Here is a 10,784-nt window from a genome sequence, read left to right on the forward strand (position 1 = left end):
CATGGGATTTGTGTAGGCATGCTAAAGTGCAGGTTGCCCACATATATCCCACACTGGCCCTTCAGGGTGTGAAATGGTGCAGGCTGAATGTGGGCTGACCCACAGTGGGCCTGCCTGGGATTTGTGTGGGCATGCCAGAGTGCGGGTTGCCCACATATAACCCACACTGGCCCTTCAGGGTGTGAAATGGTGCAGGCTGAATGTGGGCTGACCCACAGTGGGCCTGCATGGGATTTGTGTGGGCATGCCAGAGTGCGGGTTGCCCACATATAACCCACACTGGCCCTTCAGGGTGTGAAATGGTGCAGGCTGAATGTGGGCTGACCCACAGTGGGCCTGCCTGGGATTTGTGTGGGCATGCCAGAGTGCGGGTTGCCCACATATAACCCACACTGGCCCTTCAGGGTGTGAAATGGTGCAGGCTGAATGTGGGCTGACCCACAGTGGGCCTGCCTGGGATTTGTGTGGGCATGCCAGAGTGCGGGTTGCCCACATATAACCCACACTGGCCCTTCAGGGTGTGAAATGGTGCAGGCTGAATGTGGGCTGACCCACAGTGGGCCTGACTGGGATTTGTGTGGGCGCATCAAAGTGTTGGCTGTCCAAATAATTCCCACACTGGGCCTACAGGGGCATTAATGCACTGGACCAGTTCAGGCTAGCCCACAGCGGCCTTTTATAGGATTTGAGTGGGCCAGCCAATGAACAGGCTGCCCACAGAAAACCCATGTTGGGCCTGTTTGGAATTTTAATGGGCTAGCCCCTGCCCACAGTGCCCACACTTAGCCCACGAAGGGCCGATGTGTAGCTTTTTGCTGGATCGTTTCTTGGACGGAGGGACCAGACTAAAATGCAGTGAATTTGTGCAAAACCAGCTGGATTACTGACTCTGACCCAAAGAAACCTCCACGCAGTCTTTATACAGTTATCAGGCAAGGTGAGTCCTTAATGAGAGGGGGTTTAATCCTCAAACGGCAACTGGCAACAGGAAGTGACACCCACTGGCACCTGCCTTTCGCCGGTGGCCACAGGAAGTGACACCCACTGGCACCTGTCATTGAGGAGTGGCACTGGCCACGAACGCTACTGGCCAGCGGCGCTCGCTAGCGGCATCTGCCACTCAGAAACGGATACATGCCGCTTATTAAAGACCATAGACTGTATATAGCTGGACAGAGCATCGTCTCTTAAAAGTGAAGCCACCACAGGTCGGGCGCCCCCTGCTGTTCGGCTGCAGAAAGCTGTGTAACTCCACCCATCCCCATAGGTTTCAATGGCAAAACAGACAACTTTCAATCACGTTTTTTTCTAATATACTGTAATTCTACCTCCATTATTTAAATGCAACAGCTAGTGTAACCTCTGCTTATATTGTACATTTTTATATCCCCACAGAATTCGTTTCACGGTATACCATGGTATTAAAATGCACGGTTATCATACCGTGTGTGTTTGCTTATTACCGGTAAAACGCAAGCCAGCGGAGAAACTCACCCGCGCATGCGCAACTCTGCTCCGCTTCAGCTGCTCAGCACACAGCGGTGAGAACAGCAGAAAGTGCATCAGAATAAACAAACCTCCGTCCGCCTAAAAAAAGGCTAAACTAAAATCAGCAGTGTGGGACTATTTCAGAGACCCGCCGAACGCACCCGAGGATGGTTATCCGATTTATAATCAATGTGGCCGTAAAGTCACAGCTAAAGGTGGACAGCCGACAAACCTGTTCTCCCATCTCCAAGAACACCACCCCGCCGTGCAGCGCAAAGTATGTGTTTAGTTTATAATTTTAATCTGAACCTAAATAAAACCTCTTTGTAGTCGTGCACAACCCATGCAGTAAGCGCCCGCAAAAGCGCTGAGTTATCCGAAATTTGGGCACGCAGGTACAGGCGTGAAGTGCGTGCTACAACGGATTCACGTGTCCGTGTAAAGGTCCTGGCCGGACTGGATGTGAAAGACGCCATTCATTTACATGCGTTAATTTTCAAATTCTGACGTGCCTGTTTTTCATGTGTTAAAACCAGACTCAGAAATAAATCCCCTCTTTCTGCAGTATCTGGTTATATACCAACTTGGCAGTAAAACGGACGTTTAAAACAGTTGTTGATCAGACACAAACTTAAATAATTGTACTGAATAGTTTAAACACAGGATCTTTACTTCTTAGAGGACATGTAATGTGTGACACGTGTGTGTGTGTGTATATATATATATATATATATATATATATATATATATATATAATTATATACACCCTTAATGACCTTAAGAGTAGTGGAAAAACCTGGTTTCCTTCACCTAATGGTGTACAATTTATTTTTTTTAAGGAGACATTATCTATATAGTTGTTCCAGGTTTCTACAATAAATAGTTAATTGAACAAAAAACCTTTGTTGTAATTTCTTTAAGGGTCAGTTTAATAATATATGTAACAAACTGTGATACCGTGATAACCGTGATACCGCGGTATTTTCTGAGACGGTTATCATACCGTGAAAATCTCATACCGTTGCAACCCTACCCGTGGCACATGCCATTAGATTCATAGGCACCTGCCTTTCAGTAGAGGCTATAGCGAGCTCCCGTGGCACATGCCATTAGATCCATAGGCACCTGCCTTTTAATAGAGGCTATAGCGAGCTCCCGTGGCACATGCCATTAGATTCATAGGCACCTGCCTTTCAGTAGAGGCTATAGCGAGCTCCCGTGGCACATGCCATTAGATTCATAGGCACCTGCCTTTTAGTAGAGGCTATAGCGAGCTCCCGTGGCACATGCCATTAGATTCATAGGCACCTGCCTTTTAGTAGAGGCAATTTTTATATGCATCATATTTGTACATATTTTAGCTATTTAAAGCACTTATGTACCCTATACTATTTGCACCTTTACAACTGCTACACAAACACTTTAAGAACCAAATTTCTTTTTGTGTTTTGTTGTAAAACGTGGCTTCTTATTAGTATTATAAGATGAATTTTTTTTTAATTGTGCAATAAAAAGAACACTATATACACTGCTCAAAAAAATAAAGGGAACACTCAAATAACACATCCTAGATCTAAATGAATGAAATATTCTCATTGAATACTTTGTTCTGTACAAAGTTGAATGTGCTGACAACAAAATCACACAAAAATCATCAATGGAAATCAAATTTATTAACCAATGGAGGCCTGGATTTGGAGCCACACACAAAATTAAAGTGAAAAAACACACTACAGGCTGATCCAACTTTAATGTAATGTCCTTAAAACAAGTCAAAATGAGGCTCAGTATTGTGTGTGGCCTACACGTGCCTGTATGACCTCCCTACAACGCCTGGGCATGCTCCTGATGAGGTGGCGGATGGTCTCCTGAGGGATCTCCTCCCAGACCTGGACTAAAGCATCCACCAACTCCTGGACAGTCTGTGGTGCAACGTGACGTTGGTGGATGGAGCGAGACATGATGTCCCAGATGTGCTCAATCGGATTCAGGTCTGGGGAACGGGCGGGCCAGTCCATAGCTTCAATGCCTTCATCTTGCAGGAACTGCTGACACACTCCAGCCACATGAGGTCTAGCATTGTCCTGCATTAGGAGGAACCCAGGGCCAACAGCACCAGCATATGGTCTCACAGGGGGTCTGAGGATCTCATCTCGGTACATAATGGCAGTCAGGCTACCTCTGGTGAGCACATGGAGGACTGTGCGGCCCTCCAAAGAAATGCCACCCCACACCATTACTGACCCACTGCCAAACCGATCATGCTGAAGGATGTTGCAGGCAGCAGACCGCTCTCCACGGCGTCTCCAGACTCTGTCACGTCTGTCATGTGCTCAGTGTGAACCTGCTTTTGTCTGTGAGGAGCACAAGGCGCCAGTGGCGAATTTGCCAATCCTGGTGTTCTCTGACAAATGCCAAGCGTCCTGTACGGTGTTGGGCTGTGAGCACAACCCCCATCTGTGGACGTCGGGCCCTCATACCATCCTCATGGAGTCGGTTTCTAACCGTTTGTGCAGACACATGCACATTTGTGGCCTGCTGGAGGTCATTTTGCAGGGCTCTGGCAGTGCTCCTCCTGTTCCTTCTTGCACAAAGGCGGAGGTAGCGGTCCTGCTGCTGGGTTGTTGCCCTCCTACGGCCTCCTCCACGTCTCCTGGTGTACTGGCCTGTCTCCTGGTAGCGCCTCCAGCCTCTAGACACTACGCTGACAGACACAGCAAACCTTCTTGCCAAAGCTTGCATTGATGTGCCATCCTGGATGAGCTTCACTACCTGAGCCACTTGTGTGGGTTGTAGAGTCCGTCTCATGCTACCACGAGTGTGAAAGCACCACCAACATTCAAAACTGACCAAAACATCAGCCAGACAGCATAGGTTCTGAGACGTGGTCTGTGGTCCCCACCTGCAGAACCACTCCTTTATTGAGTGTGTCTTGCTAATTGCCAATAATTTCCACCTGTTGTCTATTCCATTTGCACAACAGCAGGTGAAATTGATTGTCAATCAGTGTTGCTTCCTAAGTGGACAGTTTAATTTCACAGAAGTTTGATTTACTTGGAGTTATATTGTGTTATTTGAGTGTTCCCTTTATTTTTTTGAGCAGTGTACATCAAACTAAAAGAAGGTGTTATGTATGAAGAAAATAAACACTGTGACAAAAAACATAATTTATTATACAATAACAAATATACAATAACAAAAGTGTTTTATAAAAAAAGTACTTAAAGTGCAAAGGTAGTTCCTGCTTGAACTAAAATCCTGTGGCATCAAAAAGATGTGTATCTGCTGAATGTTGTTTCGGCTTGATACCTGTTGAAACCCTCCAGCTTCTTCAGGATCAGGATAGTGATCTTGCAAATATAGGGATAAAGAGTTTATTAATATGGATATTACACAATTTTACAAATTTACAAAAAATATATAATAACATTTACACACAAGGCAACTGTGCTCTAGAATTAAGACAAATATAAGCATTAGTAATGAACGCATAGGATTTTTCATTTAAACTTACCTCTGGGGCCATGACCTGTAAAACAAAGGATGTATTCTGAAGAACTGCCCGGTCCAGGTTCAACACGGCAAAGGTCCTTTCGATGATGGCTTCTAACTGTTAAAATAAAATTTGGAAATGAATAGTCAGTTTATTTATATATAAATGAGTATTTACATATAAAAATTATAAATTATTTACATATAAAAAAACTTTTCATAAAGCTCAGCACAAACATTTCTAAGCACATTAATTAGTTTTTTGTAAGAAAAAGACAAACTGCATACCTGCTCATCATCAAACACAGAGAGGCATCCATCTCTGAGCTGTTTCAGTTTTGTGTCAAATGTGGGGTGCTGGTGCAGATACATCCTGTTTGATTTCAGTGATCCAGATTTGAGGTTGTTTTGAAGCACCTACATCCATAAGCAAGAAAACAAGTTAACAACAGGCTTTAGGATATAAATTAATTAAGAGGATGTTTGATGAAATTGTGGTAAACATATCTTACCAGAATTTCTTCATCTTTTATTAAATTTACCACCAGTCCTTCCCGTACTGCAGCACGTGTACTATACATGGAAACAAAAAGAGAAAAATGGTTACATAATTGATAAAGCATATCTATTTTTAGCCATTTTTAATACTAGTAACCTAGGTAGTAACCCTTTCATATGGATATGGCTCTGGAAGATGACAACCACAGCCGAAAGGTGTGTCCCTGTCAAATGTGGCTGTGTCAATCCCTGCACACTCACTGTGCAGCCAACCATCACAGTAGTCGCACTGCACCCACTGGATAGTCTTGACTTCTGGATGCATTAACCTGTTAATACAAGAAAACACATACCATTTCTTACAAATTAGATTACTTGTCCAAATAATAATAATAATAATAACAATAATAATAATTGTCCTTACTTTTTTCTGACCCTCTGATATGCACAGGCATTAATGTTCTGTGCAAGACAGCGATTCCCTACTTTTTCAGGCTCTTCTTTCCTTTTTTTTGTAGGCGGAAGGTCCTGTTAAAATAGAACATTCTCACTGTCAATGTTCAAACAGTCAATGTTTGACTAATAATTATTTGTTGTTGATTTAAATTTTACCATCACTTACCTCAACTGCCATATCCTTAACCAAACATGAAGCATGATATAAGCGCAGATGGCACAGCTGTGCATGGTGAAGCACATCAGAGGACAGTCTTTTTTCTTTTACGTCCATTTCTGCCATCTATTAAAGAACAACAAATTGAATAATGTGTGAATGTTTATGTTATTTTGAGAATGCTCATCAAAGAGGCTAATAAAAGGCTAAAAATATTAAACCTACCGTACAGACAAACACCCCACAGTTAAAGTCATCAGTCTGATGCCACATTTCAGGTCTGGATATTTCCCAGCCAGTCAAAGAGTCATGGTACCGAAATATATGTCTACAAATACACAAAATATTTAAGTAATTATTTTGTAAACATTTATGATTTGCAGAAATATTCACTACCAATGTAAGCAAAAGTATCACACCTTAGCATTTCCATGACATCATCCTCAACCTTGCTGTGTTGCCCATCTGAGTCATATATCCTGAGTTCTTTTGAAGGCTTATCAAATACCTGTTTTAAATAAATAAAATTGTGCATGAAGTTAGACATGTAAAAATATAAAATTTTAAATTTAAGAAAATAACACACGTTTAGGGATAAAATCAAAATGTGATAATCACCCAGAGAATAAAGTGGTTTCCCCACTCAGGTCCAAGTGATCCCCCAACAATTCGTGGCCAGAGAACCTTTTCTGCATTCTGTAATACAGAAAGACTTTTTGAAAAATTAAGTATGCACTTTAAATTTAAGAAAACATTTTTAAAGTACATGAAATAAATTGAAATTGTACCTTGAAGAATTCAATTTCGCAGTCTGGTATTTGTCTATTAGCCTGCCACTCTCTGTACCAGACAACAAACTGGTGTGTCGCAAGGGCCACAGTCTATTGTTGGTGTATGAAAAAAAAAAAACATAGTTAAACATAGTAGAAATATAGAAAAACTTGTTATCTATATATATGTATCTCAATTTGGGAACCCCAACCATATCTCAAAATACTTACATTTTGTTTGTCCTTGGCAATCTGGGCAACACGACAATTAACAGCCTAGGAAAAACAGCAAAATATATATATATGATATATCTGATCATAAATCAAAACACTGGAAAGATGTATTTAAATAAAGTCGATTTAAAACAATATGAAAAGATTTCACACTTACATCATCGGTAAGCCAGGGAAGCCTAGACTCTGGGAACACTGGAGCTTCAACAAGATTCTGTGGACAGATGCTCATCAGATCTCTGACATTCAACGTGGCATTGTCAGTGAACCTGAGAATTGTTTCCTGATCACTTCTGGGTTCCTTGTACAGTTTCAAGAGTTTGTCCTCGGTCAAAATAAAATAAACCAACGCATTAATGTATAATACAAGTAGAACTATAGCAGTAGTAATATAACAACAACAACTATAAAAGTCTAAATATACAAATGATCAGTACAATCTAATTACCAAGTTTTCAGCCTGTGTTGGGAACAATGTCACAGAAAATGTTCTTCCAGGAGAACTGATAGGCTCTGCCTGTCTCTGTGATTCCACAGCTGGCAAATGGATTCCTCTTCTTTCTAAATAAAGAACACAATTTGCACATTTTAATAAGAGTCAAGTAACTACTTTTTATGAACTGTAAATCAAATGATCTGTATATAATTCTACAAAAAAAAAAAACAAATCCTGTTAAAAGTTGTCATTAAGCATTCAACCTAGCAGTATGATAAACTAGTATAATAAGAAAAATACATAAATGATACTCATCATATTCTATATAAATTGATGTACCTTGTATTTCAAATGTAAGTTTTCCACTCGGACCCATCTGCAGCACTTCTTTGGTTTGTCTTCGCAAATCCTTGAGGTATTTATTATTGATTTTCTGATTGTGCAGGTGGAAGTAGAGACGTAAGGAAAACATGAAGTGGATGTCTTTCATCTGACAAAAAGAGTATTTGCTGGATGAGAGTTCCCGGTTTATCTGTTCTGCAGAAGCAGAGTTGACCAGTGCTGCAAGTTCTGGTACCAACTTCAGACTCCTCAGTAGTTCTTCAGGCTTTTTTTGTTTTTTTTTGGTGAAACCTGTCATACAGAGAGAATCTGTCGCTGGTTCCTGTTTCTGGGTGATTGCATGACAAGCGGTCCCCTAGTTTCTTTGGAATTGTGGTCCCAGATGCAAAGCCAACATTTGTGACCCAAGGCAAATGTATTTTCAAATTTTTCTTGGCTGCAGCCTGTATGTTGTCTTCAGTAGCAGCACAAAGTCGTCCATCATTTGGCTGGAAAAAACGTTGGTTGGTTCGGTTATTCACATGTCGGGCCACACGTCCTGCAATGTCCGATATATACACTGTAGGAGGGTGTCGGAAGCTTAGCAGAGCATCTCCATGGTCACGAGCAGACTCTTGCCACCACAATGCAGACTCATAGTACACAACAGAGTGTATGCATCCCATGTGTAAAACACCACCTGAAGAAAGGCCATAAATTGTTAACAGAAATTACAATTAGGCACAATTAGAATAAAATGATGCAGCTTTCTTCTTTCAAGACACCAAAACACAAAATGATTGTCATAAACTTAACATAAATTATCATATCGTAGTTAAAACCATGGTGAGTAGTTTACATATTATTTCACACATAATCAGGTATAATTAAAATATTTGTACTGCTGTTTTTTAATGATATTGATATTAAATTAAATTGAACATTTTTGAGGAAAGGAATGTAATTTTAATCACTTTTAACATTTTCAGCATTTTCTTTCAATGCATGAAAAAGAAAAGACTAGCTTTTCACACACTTAATTTACTTGCTTATTGAAGTTGGATACACTTCTTTCCACTGCAGTTTATTTTGATAATTCTTTTTTAGGTAGTTCTTTGTTGGTACATGGTTCTTCTGTCATTCTATGTCACAATTTAAATACAATGCCGTATGGATTTTGTCTTTGCAGCAGACCTTTGATAGCTACTGTATCTATACTGATCTTACCTCCAGTTTTTTGAAGTTTGAAAAACATCTTGGGGTATATATCTTTGTAAAGAAGAAGCTCCTGAAGCCTATTTATCAGGTCACTTCGGGAACCAGCTTCCGATACTCCAAGAGCATTGCAGGCTGCAATCAAATCCTCCTTCTTTGGCTAAAAGATAGAAAGAATAAGTACTATTAGATTTTTCTATCACATCAGCACAATTACAAAAGCATACTTTCCAATTTTTGTTAACTGTTAATGATATAGTGTTAAGGACAATGCTAGTAATAACGTTTTTGTTTCCAAAACACCTAGGATGGCATCCTAATCAATGAACGTTCCCTTCGACACAGCAGTGCGGTCCTTTTCTGAGAGACCTTTAAAAATCTCTGATTTGGGTATGGTGTTGTTAACTCTAGTTTGTTCTCCAATCCATGGTGTGAATGCTGAATATGTCAGCATGCTGGTAAAGGGATTGGTGGCAGTGGTGTCTAAGGGGAAATATTTTGACAATAGTTATTTGACAGAAATACTATAACTCTTTCATTTTTTCCATAAAACAGAAATATTACTTAAAGGTTTACCATCACAGAATCCAGATCCAATTATTTCTTTTTCCAACATCTCCCATCGTGTCTTCACATTAACTTGAATGTCTTCAGGACCAGCATTGGCAGTTGTTGGACGCTTAAGAAGGTGTACTGCCAAATAGGTACAAAACAGGACAAAAATGAGTTTCAGGCATTCAAATAGAATATATACTATTTGATATATTTGATAGGATGTTTTGATTGCTCCAAAGTATAACTTTAATTGATGTGACAGAAACTTTTTTAAATCTGCTTTTGAAAATTCTGATTGATTGTTGAATTTGATAAAGATTTGTATATATAACATTGTAAATATCTTAATATATGAGATATAATAATATATCTTGACATTTTTTAGCAAGTATTTATAGAATTGAAAGACATTAAATAAAAAATGTTTCTCACCAGGCACATCAAATGCAGTTTTCCAGTTAGCATCTGCTATTAGAATTGGTGGATTGTGGCCGCATCGATGGCAGGAAAACTCATAAGAGAAATTCCTTAATGCACTAAAATGGTAGAAGGCTCGTCTCACTGTATTATGAGGAATGGAAATGTTGGTATAATCCTCCAACATAGTCAGGAAACGTCCCACTGCAACATGGTTCTGTTAAGAAAATAAAGTAATTGTCTGATTTAGAGTTGATTTGGAATTGTTTTACATATACTATTAATTGTTATTTAATAACTTTATTGAACATGTCATGTCAAATGGTACATATATATATATATATATATATATATATATATATATATATACATGACATGAACTGGTTAGTTTATAACTATACATATATATATATATATATATATATATATATATATATATATATATATATATATATATATATATATATATATATATATGTATAGTTATAAACTAACCAGTTCATGATAAAATACAGGTGCTTACCCAGAGTCCAGTTGTCATAAGTGAGCACAAGGGAATTGACAGGAACACTTTGTCATTAAAGTTGTGAAACCCAGACTTATAATCTTGGAATCTCACAAGCATCTTGCAAACTGGACACTCCTTCACATAAACTGGAACACCTATAAAGATACAATATTATTTTTAGTTATCTACACACATACATTGATTAAAATTGATTTATGTAAATAATACTGTGATTAA

General features: G+C 39.4%; 1 long non-coding RNA gene across 1 annotated transcript; it reads right to left on the reverse strand.

Annotated features, from left to right (window-relative positions):
- Window positions 1–6,528: 6,528 nt before the first annotated feature.
- On the reverse strand, window positions 6,529–7,137 carry LOC125803888 (uncharacterized). The gene is made up of 4 exons (XR_007440248.1): window positions 7,093–7,137; window positions 6,880–6,972; window positions 6,710–6,787; window positions 6,529–6,599 (listed from the first exon to the last, which is right to left on the reverse strand). It is a non-coding gene; the product is annotated as an uncharacterized LOC125803888 (long non-coding RNA).
- Between the last annotated feature and the right edge of the window lie 3,647 nt (window positions 7,138–10,784).

Source organism: Astyanax mexicanus, chromosome 8 (genome assembly GCF_023375975.1).
Source record: "Astyanax mexicanus isolate ESR-SI-001 chromosome 8, AstMex3_surface, whole genome shotgun sequence".
Lineage (NCBI taxonomy): Eukaryota > Metazoa > Chordata > Actinopteri > Characiformes > Acestrorhamphidae > Astyanax > Astyanax mexicanus.